Source organism: Mustela lutreola, chromosome 5, assembly GCF_030435805.1.
Source record: "Mustela lutreola isolate mMusLut2 chromosome 5, mMusLut2.pri, whole genome shotgun sequence".
In the NCBI taxonomy this organism is placed as follows: domain Eukaryota; kingdom Metazoa; phylum Chordata; class Mammalia; order Carnivora; family Mustelidae; genus Mustela; species Mustela lutreola.
This window is the reverse complement of record NC_081294.1, coordinates 62,328,889-62,337,827: the sequence shown is the minus strand read 5'-3', so window position 1 is coordinate 62,337,827 and position 8,939 is coordinate 62,328,889. Positions and strand designations below refer to the sequence as shown.

The window sequence follows — 8,939 nt, the reverse complement described above, 5'->3', positions numbered from 1 at the left end:
TCATTCCCTCATTTCAATAGCCATAAAGCTAGGTGGTGACAGTCACAGTACCTGGCTGTTAGGGGCTTGTGATCAATCTTTCTGCGAAGTCTTTGATCTCCAACTTGGCTAGGAAATGAGCTTTTTTCTTCATAGGCTTTATGCTGAGGCCATTAGAGTCCTCACTAGCTGTAGGTCCCACTAGGGTTTGGAGAGAAACCTCCATGTTCAGGCCTGAGCTGCAATTAGGGCCTTTTACTTCTCTAGAAGGCTTACTGAGCAGGTCCCCCTCTGGGGGACGATCAAACCTTCCTGGCACAGAATCAGCCCCTTCAGTGCTCACATCCTTGTGTTTCTCACTGTTACTAATGCAGCCAACACACTGATCTTCCTGACTTGTGTCTGTAGGAACTGGATCCCACCAAGTGGCAAGTCCAAATGCAAAAAACCAATGTAATCCAGTTGACTTCCCAAAATGTCTAATTGAGAGCAAATGGGAAGTACAAAAATGGATCAATACAAAGTGACAGAGTAAGGCAGGACTCAGGGACTCAGATCAGCTAGGGTCATGACCGCAGCTTTCAACTATGCCATTAAATTGGAACTGTGCCAAACCACGATCAGGAACACTGGCTTCCATCACTGCCACAGGCACGCCACAGCTAAGCCCCACAGTGCTGAAACAATGCAGATTCCCTATCAGCTAATGCCATATGCTGAACTCAAGACAGGCGAAAGCAACACTCAAAGGAAGCGCTGTTACATTAGAGACATCACAAGGCTCAAATTCAAAACCATGGTGCAACGCCAGAAAGCAGTCTAGTGGCATTGGAAGGCTTTAGGCTGACCGCCAGTGATAATGGAAGGCAGGACCAGACTTGAAGAATCTGAGTAGATAGTTGCAATGGAGTCACACTTCCCCCATGGTGAGGGTTCAGAAACTGCAGCATCCTTTTTTGTACCCATAGTAACCACCAGCATTGCTTTCTTCAATGACAAATAATAATGTCAAGTGAACTGCTTTGAAGGGCGACAGCCTGGCAGAAGTCTTCCCTAAAACCTGAAAGCCAAAGTTGGCTGCAAGTTTGGGAAAGGCAGGGTAGCAAGTAAGAAGGGCTCTAGCGGGGAAATTAAGAAACATGGATCCCACTCCCTGGTCTGCATCTGACCAGCTGCACTGAACTAGGAACGCAATCTCTCTCTCTGGGCTCAGATTCCTTATCTAGAAACTACGGGGTTAGCTCGTGTTTGCCACTAATGTCCCTCCAGTGCCAGATCTTCAGTGTTTGATGGATTCCATGAAATTAGCTAAAGAAACCCTTTTGCTGGAAATGTAAAGTATAGAGTTGCCTCTCAAAATTTGAAGTTCAAAATCAAAGTAAAGAATGAAAAGAAAGAAATGAAAGCAGGACAGCCATCTCAACTTGAAACTCTTCTGTTACAAGAACAGCAAAGCAACGCGTTCAGACCGTTTGGGAGGAATAGAAAAGCACGAACTGCAAAACAGGAAATCCATTCTTGGCTTGGCCGGCAGTCAAAAAGCCATGGGCTGGTGAAAATTTAGACCCATTTAAATTTTTAATTTCTTAAAGCTAATAAAGTCCCCAAATTAGTGAATTATTCAGATGGCTGCTACAAAAACACAGAATTACTGCCCCATCCCAGGCTTTTTAATCCATCCTGATTTCTCCAGTCCTATCTGTGAGGGTGTGATGGTACCTGGAAGGCCACTTCCACCTGTGCCTCTGCTGGATACGGACCCTTTCACTGTTCACCATCATAACCACTGTTTTATGGACAACAGGCTAGCACGGCCTCAGATTACAGGTCAATGTAGACCAACCTTACCTCTCCAGATTGTGTATCAGCTTTTGAACTTGCAGGGACCACAACTCCCACACCTTTGATTCCTCCAGTGCCTTGGCTACAGCAAGCACTCAAATGATTACTAATGACTAAGAAAAGCACTCACCAGTCTCTTCAGGTATATCAGACTACATGACCAGGTTTATATTTCCAACCTCAGTTTGAACAACAAAATCATTTTTTAAAAAAAGGCATCAAGAGATAAAAGCTTACAAAAATGAACTTAATAAACACCGAAACCAGATTTCCACAGAAGGCAGAAAAATAATTTATTCCAGTAGATGGCAGAAATAAGAAAGTCATCCTGAAAATATACTTTGGTATACTTCTGTTAGAACAAATATTGCCTCTGAACATGCTCTCTGCTTTCCTACTGACTGCCCCACTGGATCCTATCTTGTGACAGTTAAACACTTCGCTGAGTCCCTTGCTGTGACCATGCAGGAGTCATCTTCAAATTCACAGGTTCCCAGGAGAAAGCAATGTATTTCCCAGAAGAACAGCACCTTCTAGCTCAGAAGAGTGCATGAACGCTGTAGAGAGTCAGCACAGTTTAGGTTTAAGTAGGCACATAATTTGTCGAAATGTAAAAAAGGTAACAGGAAAAAATACTGCATTGTAGAGTAAGATATTCAAATGTGGTGTGAGTATTTAAGGCAGCTGATGGCCGAAAGAGGCGAGTCAAAGGTGGTCTGGGTTTGGAGTTGACTTTGCATCTAGAGGAATTCTCTTCGTGACCTGCAAAACAAAGCCGTTCTAGTAACTGATCCTGATGCCATCCTTTAAGAGGGCAAAAGGTTAGTAACATCAAGGAAAGTCAATCAGGCCAATAATTTAAATATATATATAGGTGGTCAATAAATACTTGACTGAAAAGTGAGCTCAAGTATGTCTCAGTTTGGGCAGGTGTTGCAGGGCTGTGACAACAGGTCTGATTACCAAAGACATTACTGAACGGAGAATCGTGAGTCACAGTTTGTGTTATGGAAAGGAGGGAGTGGACTCAGACTGATCCTACTGGAACCTACTGAGTTCACTTCAAGAATCTGTATTTGCCCCTATCCTCTTACAGCTAGGAAACATTGAAAATAGGAATCTTCACACATCAAACTGACAGCACTGGTCGCATAGACTTCTTTATATAAAACTCATTTTAAAGAACTGGATGGGGTGCCTGGGTGGTTCACAGTCAGTTAAGCGTCAGCCTTTGGCTCAGGCCATAATCCCAGGGTCCTGGGATCCAGCCCTACATCAGGCTCCAAGCTCAGCAGGGAGTTTGCTTCTCCTTCTCGCTTTTCCTGCCACACCCCCCGCTTGTGCTCTCTCTAGCTGTCAAATAATAAATAAATAAATAAATAAATCTTTTAAAAAGAAAAAATAAAGGACTATAAACAAAGCCACATATGCTACTTTCAAAATTAAAAGCCAATAAAGAGAATATAAAAATCCAGTAAACAGTGGCTTTCAAAAAAATTTCTACACAAAACCTGAGTTGGCAGAAAAGAAAACAAGCCGGTTACACAGCTCCTGGGTGGCTCAGTAGGTTAAGTGTCTGCCTTTAGCTTGGGTCATGATCCTGGGGCACTCAGATGGAGCCCTGCATCAGGTTCCCTGCTCAGCGGGGAGTCTGCTTCTCCCTCTGCCCCTTCCCTATTGCTCATGCTCTCTCTCTCAAATAAATAAAATCTAAAACAAACAAACAAAAAAGACAACAATGACAAGGTGTTTATGACACACAATTTGCCAGAATGTTGAGGGTTAGGTGCAGGTGGGCAAGGAGCTACTTAAACTGGGAAGAGATATGGTTTATAGGCAGGCATGTCTGACAAGACTGAAGGTCAAATAGTACGCAGGAGATCCGATGGGCCTTTGAGTTTTTCCCAATCAGCACAACCGGGAAATCCACAGGGCAGTGTCGTAAAATGGTGGGTTTGCCAAGGCCTGGGGTCCATAATGCCCCAAAACAAACACAAGACGGGTGGTAAGTCTTACTGGAACCAGCTCGGGCAGTCCAATCACCCTCAATATGGAAAGCACCAGACTACTGGACCCACTAAAATACATTCGATTCGAGATACAATCAGAAAACTGTTTTTACAATGTACTAAGAAAATAACTACACTGGGCCAGGGAGGGGCAATTACCAGAGCTACTGGTTTCTTGTGGCCTCATGGGCTCATAAAACCTTTAATCTAATGATCATTTCCTTTTCTCCTCCTCAGGCCAGCAGAACCATCCATCTGCACAGACCTGAGTTCCAGGCAGATGATAAATCTAACTTGAGAATACTGAAGCTGTGAATACAGATGTTTTTTGTGTTAATTTTTTTATGATACACACAGATCAGACCTCCTCATAGTTTAGACCTCTTTGGACACAGAAAGGAAAACTAAGTCTTCACCTTTGGAAAACCACAAAGAATCAGAAAAATTTTCACTTAAGCTCAGTGATACCAGTTTGAGATAAATGTGAGTCAGTGTTATGTTAAATGGCATGGACCTGTAGTTTGATGTGGGAGTGAATTAAAGAAGCTCATATTCTAATTGTCTCTCTCGACATGAAATAGCCGTTTGGGGGTGGGTGAAGAGGAACTCAACCAAAGGGTCCATGTTCTCATTTTATAAAATAAGGAAATCGTTAAGGCTACTTTCGGATACAATGGGAGAATGAAGACAACATAAAAATATTAAGGGCAGAACGGGCAAATCTGTTCAGGGGAGGATGAGTGAATATATTTTTTTAATCAAAAAAAAGGTTTCATTTTTATCTGTATTTTTACATTTTAGATAAATTCACAAAACAATTCCTTCTTTATAATTCTGTGTAAGATACATGTTTATTATAGATTAACTACAAGAAACATTTAAGCAAATGAAAGGTCTGTGTATTTAACAAGTCAAGGCAATGCACAAAATGAAAGCCAAAACTGGAGAGCTAAATACATCTACGAAGAAAGGAAATCACTTTGAAACAAGAGGCCAGTAAAGAAAGTACAAGAATTTGCAAGCTGCACACTCAGAAAAAACGTCAGAAAGAATTGACAGAATGGGTGAATGAAGGCGAGAGAGCAAAGAGAAGGTCTGCAGAGCAAAGAGAATGTTTGCAGAAGAGTGTGTTTACTTATCTGCCTTCTAAATTAATAGGGCAGCGAGAGACAGGAAAGGCTAAGCAAAATTCATTAGGTCAAGAACATGGAAATGGCAGGGCTGGAACTAATAGGTCTCTGAGCAAAGTAGTCAAAGAAAGGCTGCAAAAGTGGTTTGAAGACAACTAGGAAGGACTTGACCGCCAACTTAGGAAGCTGGACATAACCTGCAGGTTAGTAGTTCTTACCTTCTGTGGCTCACGGGGACTTTGGCGAACCCAACAAAAGCTGTGCTTCCTACATGTTACAGAACATCCCAAGGGTCAGGACCCACAAACTCAGGGACTTCAAGTTTGAAAACAAAAATAACAACCCCATAGCAGCCTATAGAGAACTACCGAAAGCTTCTGGGGCAAGCAATGGTCTCTTTCAGGAAGTGCTGCATCAAGAAGACAAATAAGGTGGTGTTTTGTAGACATGGTGACTGCAGAAAGGGGGGCCTGATGAAGAGCCACTGTCATAACCCGGAGCCACAATGATCTGGCTTAGAACTTTGGGTGCCCAAAGGAGGAACAGGGAGGAGGAGCAGACGTAACAGCCATTAAGAGGATCCACTGGATTCAAGGAAGAGGAGAAAGAGGTGATTGAACAGGTTCTGACTCTAAGTGACAGCAAAATCTGTAACCTCAGGAATTGAAACAGATATGACAGTTTGAAGTGGCAGCAGCATATCCGGTCAGAGAGAGCAGAGTAAAAGATACACTTTTTAACCACAAAACACCTTACACCGTTTACTTTTCACAAATACGGTTTCATTTCAGCCTCTCAACAGATCCCAAACCTCTTCAGAGCCCATGCCTTCCCCAAAATCTCCACTCGGTACCATGGACCTCATGAACACTCAACTATTTTTGGAATGCATAGAAAAACAGCTCCCTCTGGCCAGAGGCCTAATTACCAATACACTTTATCCTCTCCTGTTGAGACTCTGTAATAAAATAGAATGTCTGCCCTTTCGGACAAGAGTAAGCCATATAAACTCATCTACAATACATCATGTATTACAATGATGTGGTAAACCACCTAACTTAAAGGCTGCTGGGGCAGAAGCCAAATCCACTCCAAGGAGGTTTTACACTAGCAACGCACATCCCCAAGGCTGCAGGAAAATGGGCCGTGACAAAAACAGCAATCTTAATGTGACGGTTCTGGAAGCATCTTAGGAATCTAGGAGAGGCAGACAAGGCTAGCAGGGGCAGAGAGGGAATGAGCGCTGTTCTTAGAAGTACCTGCAAGATTTCCAGCCAATAAACTTAATGTGCTATAACTCTGCCTATCATCACCAACACATGAAAGAAAATTGTGGCAATTAAAGTGATTAAAGTAGCAAAAGATGAGCTAGGTGCTTACCTGGGCTATTGACATCAATTCAATTCCATCCATACAAAATTATTCTAAAGCTTTCATGACTGTTCCTCATTTTCCGCTGCTGAATAACACGTCTGGCCTATGACGCCTCCTTTCCAATATCTGGCCTCTATTATGCACAAAATCAAGAGCTTTTCCTTACCAAGGGAAGACAGGCCTAGATCTGGTTTCTGGACTCCTTTATCATCCCACTGTTGTATCAAAGCACAAAGTTCAAAAGGGAATTGAGCTCAGCCTTTTGATTTACCACAAAGAAAAGTAAAGTCTTGTCACAGGAGTTGTCTGCCTCTATGTTAGGCAGAGATTAGATCTCTTCATTCGATAACTCCAAGGCCTACAGTTATGGTACTACCATAATCACGACCTCAAATGCAGAATAAATGTGACAGGACGTTCCTAGTCAGGGTCCTCCTGGTTATGCTCTTCTGCCTCCTGGCATCTGCTTGTAAAGGAACCATTTAATACAAGGGTTTCGAGCAGCCCTGGTTTGTACTGGGAACCAGAATGCAAACAAGGAATTTGTCAATCACGTTAACTTGAGATTGAATATGGACAAATGGAACCTTCAGATCCACACACGCACTGTTCCTCGGACCCAAAGGGCCCAATTCTCTTTTATTACAAGGGAAGGAAATGAGGCTCAGAGAAATTAAGTGAAAGGCAATGCTGAAAGCAGATCCAACTGAGGCCTGAAGTTCTCTGCCTGAAACCCCAATCAACATCCTGACCTAATATCCACTGTAATTAAAAGGAAGAATAACAAACAGGAGAACTTGATGAAAAAAAGACAGGTTAAAAAAAAAATCTTATAAATCAGAAAATACTATAAATATATATATATATATGTATATATATATATATATATTACCCTATGGGCAAAGACAGAACTCAAAGAGGAAAAAACAAAACCAAAAACAAACTTGATTACTTACCTATCAGACTGGCAAAAATCCAGGCTGTGAGGAAACAGGCACTCTCATATATTGTTGGTAGAAATGTAAAAATGGTATAATCTCTATAGAAGGGATGTGGTAATAGCTAGAAAAAGCATTTATACCTTTAAACCTGATTCAATTTTCACGGAATCTAATCCAAATGTCATACATTTCGGATGATACTGTACCTTTATCAATAACAATAAAAGACTAGAAACAATCCCAAAGTACATCAATGGCTATAAAAAAAGAATTGAGGAATATCTCTATACACTGATAAAAGCAATCTCTAAGATGTATTTCTCAGTGAAAAAAACCCAAGGTACAGAATAGCATATATAATATGATATCTCTTCTGTAATAGCTGTGTGTAGGAGATATAAATATTCATGTCTATATATATACACACATATAGATTTTTATGTATGTATGTATATATTTGCTTATCTTGGCAAAATGAAACACAGGAAGGGCAGACCTCTCTGAATGTATCTTGTTTAAAATTTTGACTTTAGAATAGGTTTTACATATTCAAAAGCAGTAGCAAATAAAAAAATTACTATGAATTGAACACAAAATAAAACAATTTGATTATATATCAAATTGATAATGATGAGAGGAAATAATTATTTCAAGTGCCCTCCGAAAACAACATCTTTTTCTTTATTTGTTTTAAGGACAAAGCAACAAAGAAATCCTAAACTGCACTCGATAAACTTAGAGTTAGTAGCTATTCTGGTGTTATTTTGAAACTGTATGTATTGCAGGATAATGAAAATAAGTAAATTACTTATAAGCCAAGATTTTCAGCATATGTGAATGATATTCAAGTATAAAACCAAAGAAGTAAAAACCATGAAATGTTAAATTGGAATTGGAAGTACTAACATGAGGGGCACCTGGGTGGCTCAGTCAGTTAAGCATCTGCCTTCAGCTCCCTCATGAGGCTCTCTGCTCAGCTGGGAGCCTGCTTTTCCCTCTCCCTCTGCCTGCCACTCCCCCTGCTTGTGCTCTTGCCCTGTCAAATAAATACATAAAACCTTAAAAAAAAAAAGGTACTAACATGAACTCATGATTTTTTTCTTCTTAGACGAACATACTTCCTGGCTCTGTCCACTGTAAAGGCTTAAGCAACAACACCCCAGCAGAAATGGATGCACCTGACAATCAATCAGATCTTGGTTTTTAAATCCATTTCCCACTGAAAGGAACCAACTGGGCTTGAGGGCCGATTAGTAAACCAGGGATCTTTTCAGTGGGAAATTTAGAAAGCAATCTGAGGAACAGCTGACTCCAAATTCAGGACAGGAAACATGCATCTGGGACATCTTTACGTTGCCAGTGAGTAAGGAAACTACCAAAAACTAACACCAAAGGACACAGAAGCCAGTCTAGACAGGCTTCCACAGGCCAAAGAAAGAATAACCTATATTAAAAGGGTAATAAATGTAACTGATTAAAATTCAAAAGGGAAGAAAAGAAAACCTCTCTGGATACCCTGGAAGTAACTTGGGCACTAACATCTTACCCTGAAATTTCTGAAAAGAACTACATATGTTTATTACTTTTCATGTATGATCTATATTTCAAGGTTACTGAATAGCCCTAGAATGAGGGTAAATTCATCTTTATAGAAACATCCCATC

General features: G+C 40.9%; 1 protein-coding gene across 1 annotated transcript in view; it reads right to left on the bottom strand.

The window, feature by feature from the left end:
* Positions 1 to 2,089: 2,089 nt before the first annotated feature.
* The window catches only part of ATP6V0E1 (ATPase H+ transporting V0 subunit e1), a 30,689-nt gene continuing 23,839 nt past the window's right edge, over positions 2,090 to 8,939 (bottom strand). The window contains exon 4 of the mRNA XM_059174320.1: positions 2,090 to 2,583. The gene's annotated coding sequence lies outside the window, so the exon portion shown is untranslated. The remainder of the gene's footprint in view (positions 2,584 to 8,939) is intronic.